Source organism: Palaemon carinicauda, chromosome 41, assembly GCF_036898095.1.
Source record: "Palaemon carinicauda isolate YSFRI2023 chromosome 41, ASM3689809v2, whole genome shotgun sequence".
In the NCBI taxonomy this organism is placed as follows: Eukaryota; Metazoa; Arthropoda; class Malacostraca; order Decapoda; family Palaemonidae; genus Palaemon; species Palaemon carinicauda.
This window is the reverse complement of record NC_090765.1, coordinates 11,470,889-11,475,888: the sequence shown is the minus strand read 5'-3', so window position 1 is coordinate 11,475,888 and position 5,000 is coordinate 11,470,889. Positions and strand designations below refer to the sequence as shown.

At 35.1% G+C, this 5,000-nt stretch overlaps 1 long non-coding RNA gene across 1 annotated transcript in view; it reads left to right on the top strand.

The window, feature by feature from the left end:
- The window catches only part of LOC137632630 (uncharacterized), an 806,964-nt gene that overhangs the window by 222,959 nt on the left and 579,005 nt on the right, over positions 1 to 5,000 (top strand). The gene's annotated exons all lie outside the window — the stretch shown is intronic.

Sequence of the window (5,000 nt, the reverse complement as noted above, 5' to 3'; positions counted from 1 at the left end):
AGCAAGATGATTTAGATATGAAAAATTCATGTTGATGGGGATGATTTGTAGAGAAGGGATGATGGAGAGAGAGAGAGAGAGAGAGAGAGAGAGAGAGAGAGAGAGAGAGGAGAGAGAGAGAGAGAGAGAGAGAGAGAGAGGGTTGCTGTTGGAGTTTGGTGTAGTATGCTTTAGTATTTGTTGATCAAGATAGTTATTTATGATATGATAAACGCTTTCAATATTGGAAAACTAATAGTTGTTTTTTATTTGAAGAATTGAGTATCTGCTACAGGAGAACGAGGGATTCTTATTAGGTGTCATCTTGAAACTAAATACTTAGTCTATGGTGTGGAACAATATTTGACATGTGTTAGCCGTCCAATCAGCAATAATTATAAAGTGAACTCTTACATTTAATTTAGTTTGCAAGAAATCTATGAATTAGATGATATTTATTTAGCTTAGATTTTTCAATGCATATACGAATGGGTTACCCTTTGCCTGTGTATGTGAGAATGAAGGGCTGCCAGTAAATATCGTGTAGGTTCGCTGCCTACTTCCGTGTACCACAAATTACAGGTTTGTAAAGAATATAAAGATATATAAGATAAAAATATCAACTGATTAATTAAGAGGAAAATGTCCTTGGTCCCAGCATATGTGCATTAGTGATGAATGGGGTACGAAAATGTCCATTGGAATAGAGACAGCCTTCAACACTAGAAATAATTAAACAAAAAGGAGGTGGGAGCTAACATGTAAACAAGCAGGTGTCATTCTCTGGAATTTGATAGATATTTTTATTCTCATTGGTGCCATCGCTTGTCTCATCAAAGAAGAAGATAAATAATATACGTATGTACGCTGAATGCGTATGTCTTCTTCTTTATTGAGGTGACCCACACTCTGTTAATTACTGGAATCGATAGATCCAGTTCAAAACAGCAGTTGAGATAAGTTACAAAAGGAGAAAACTCCATTGGGATAGGTAAAAATATTTGTCGAGTCTCACTCTCTTTCCTTTTTATTTCTATTTCCTTTTTAGTGTTGTTTATGCCTCTTTCTCCCTCTGTTAACAACAAAGAGGTTTCGATGCTCACTGTGAAAAGGCTTCCTCGTGGAGAAAGATCAATCGATTTAGTTTCATCACATTCAAAGGTATATCGGCACAATGCTTTTGTTTTCATTGTGCATCGAGGCTTATTTGAAAGAAATATTAATTGGAAGGTCAGTAATTGACTCCCTTTGTCATATCTGGTTTACGAAAATGGTTATGTATTTTTCCTGAGAGAGAGAGAGAGAGAGAGAGAGAGAGAGAGAGAGAGAGAGAGAGAGAGAGAGAGAGAGAGAGAGAGAGAGAACTTTTGTCACAACAAAAACAATTCGTCCTTCAGTTTCGTTACCGTGTATTCCAAGGCTGCTTCAGTAACTAGAGAAGGTTTCCCTTAATATACATAATCGAATCGAACAATCAGTCTCCCCAAAAGATGTGCTTCGTAACTTCAAACTGGTACTTGGTACTCGGGTTTGGTTTTGATATTATGTAGCTGCTATAGGTCTAAACTCTGAAGCAACGAAAAGGCTTATTTTCTCTGACCAAAATGAGAGAAATAGAGGTACTCAATTGTTTCTATTGACGTTGTGTGTATAATTGCTTCAAGACTAATGAAACAATTTATGTCGTAAACCGTCTATTGTTGGAGAGAGAGAGAGAGAGAGAGAGAGAGAGAGAGAGAGAGAGAGAGGGAGAGAGAGAGAGAGAGAGGGGGGGGGCTATAATTCTGAATGTCTTATTATGTGGTACCCTTATTTGGTCTCTAACTTTACATAACCTTCAATGATTCAGCAGAAATACCTGGTGCCACGACTTTTGCATGGGGTGTTTAGATAATGTTTGTAAAATTTCTGAATTTTTCTTATATGTATCTTTGATAATATTTAATGTTATATGGAATTAGAATGTTATACTTAGAAGTTGCCAATATCACATGTTGCAATTACAAATAATTCTCGAAATCGGCATTTTTCATACCAAACTTCGGATCCCTGATGACCTAATTTTACGTATCATCAGTCATATATGTGACCTTTAATGCTTCTTACAGTCTCTGGCCTGTTTTTACAAATTGTGGATACCCCTGACCTTTCTATTTTGTAATGATTACAGTGACATTTAGGAAATATGTTATGGTTCAACTTTAAGCATTAAAGGTCCAAATATTTTGTGCGACACAATGACCAACCAGATGTAATATGTCTACGAAGAATTTCTAATATCTAGTCTTCTTTTATACTTTGAATCATCCAAAATTTATTGACCCAGTACCCTCACCCGTGTTTCTTTTTTCATCTTCAACATTTTCTTCCATGTACTAGCTTTAAAATTTCGAATGTTTCCATATTTATAAGAGATGTATCTAAAAATCACAGAAGTTGCTTAAGGTAACTTCGATTTTGTTATTCAGTTTTTGATGTAAGCTTACAATTTATGAAACCTTGCATTTACTGAAATGTTTGAAAAACTAAATATTGAATGAGGAACGTCTAGACATGTATTGCAGTGAATATTATAGATATGACTTGATATACTTCGAAAATTGGATAATTTTCACATTCATTTCAATAACTAAAGTCTTTATGTCCTTTGAGGCGTACATAGTACTTGACTGTGCGATCAATAATCATTGAAGCTGATCATTAGTTAGTGTTGTATTTATATAATTAAAGTCCATTTGAACATCATGCGTTGTATTGTGTGAATTTGGTTATTCATTATGGTTTTTTAAGCCTGGATTTATTTATTCTGTTCTTATCAGTCATTTATCCTAGTCAATAACTTTAGTTGATTCTCATATTAGATAAATTATATTGAACTTGGAGACTAGACTATACCTTCCAGTAACATAAGTCCGTCAACTTATTAGATTTATTCTACTTATAGAACCGCTTGTTTTTTTTTTTTTTTCCAAAGAACTCACTGTTTCGGATTTCAGTGTAACTGGGTAATAATGTAGAATCTAATGATTATCTTCCAGGGGTTTCCGACCGAACCATTTTGGAAATTTGTGGTAATTTCCTACGTATAATTGGACACCGAGCTCACATACAAGTTTGAGAACTTTCAGGAAAATGTAACTGATAAAAGCACATTGCATGAATTCTGTATACTTATATAGTTATATACACAGTAGTTTGTTACATATATATTTAAAAAAAAAGATTACCTCATAACTTCGGTGTGGGCGATCTTGGTCAACAGCTTTGCGTATTGGGAGAAGAGACTCCAATTTCGTGTTTTTGTCGTCAAAATTATTAAGAGGAAAGAGAAGTTGTTTCCAAGTCCAAGCCTTTAAGGGAATGGGATGCTAAGGACTCTGATGGGGTTGGGAGTTGGGTTGGGGGCATGCTGACTAATACTTTAAAAGTCTCGATGATTACATTAGCCTGGGACCAACTAATTATGTCGCCCATACTCCTCGTGGAACCACCGGCTCTGTCTTCGCTTCCTTGATGGCTCCCCATCAGGGAGAGATCGAATTTTGGAGAGTTAGCTCTCTCTCTCTCTCTCTCTCTCTCTCTCTCTCTCTCTCTCTCTCTCTCTTCTCTCTCTCTCTCTCACTCTCTCTCTCTCTCATTTAGTTTTGGTAACTTGTAAGTAGGTATATTTTTTAAAGAAATAGAGTTGTTTTTAATGGAGAGATGGATTCAGATTTACTTACATGGAATTAACATTTGGTATCATTTTCTAAGATTATTATCTATTGATTTATTTATTTACAATGAAAAATGATGTAAATATTTTAAGTAATCTTATATTAGTAACATTTTGTAGGTATAGGTTGGCGGGGGCACCAGCCACCCGTTGAGATACTACCCCCGCGAGAGAGTTGCGGGGTCTATTGACTGGCCAGATAGTACTACATTGGATTCTTCTCTCTGGTTACGGCTCACTTTCCCTTTTCCCTGCACATTCATCGATTAGTCTTGTATATTCTTTATAGATTCTACTCTGTCCTCATACACCTAACAACTTTAAGATTACAAAACAATTCTTCTTCCTCCAAGGGGTTAACTATTGCACTGTAATTGTTCAATGGGTAGTTTCCTCTTGGCAAGGGTAGAAGAGACACTTTAGCAGCTCTTCTATAAGGACGCCCCCTAAATCAAACCATTGTTCTCTGGTCTGGGATAGTGCCATAGCCTCTGTACCATGGTCTTCCCTGTCTTGTGTTAGAGTTCTCTTTGCTTAAGGGTACACTTGGGCACACTATTCTATCATACTTCTCTTCCTCTTTTTTTTTTTTTTTTTTTGTCAATATTTTAAAGTTTATATAGACTATATTTATTTTAATGTTACTATTCTTAAGATATATTTTTTTTTTGTTGCCTTTTATCATTGGTTTATTTTCTTTGCTGGGGCCCCTTGGCTTATAGAATCCTGCTTTTTCAACTAGGATTGTAGCTTAGAAAGTATTAATAATAATAATTGTACAGCATTAGAATTTGTTGATACCATTGCACGTTGTATCCTCAAATTTTATTTATTTACAGTATGCATGAAACGGATTGAATTAAGAAAGTTTATGGTAAAATTACTTGAAAGATTTCGATTATCTCTCTCTCTCTCTCTCTCTCTCTCTCTCTCTCTCTCTCTCTCTCTCTCTCTCTCTCTCTCTCATAGCATCGTGATCATGGCGCCCAGCTAACAATCTGAGTGACATATGTTTTATTCTGAATTTCGTAAGGAGCAACAAAGTGGGACGTTCCCTAAAATAGTTACGTGCCTCATTTAACTTTAGTTATCGTATTTTGTACCTAGTTGTTAGTTGGTCGTTGCGGATCGCAGCTAAAAGGAAAAAAAAAAGAGATGGGGAGAGGAAAACTAACTTGATTATTCATTGCTTAATCGAATAATATTGACTAACTAAATAGAAGGACCTTGGACATGGAACAAATCATTTATATATATATATATATATATATATATATATATATATATATATATATATATATATATA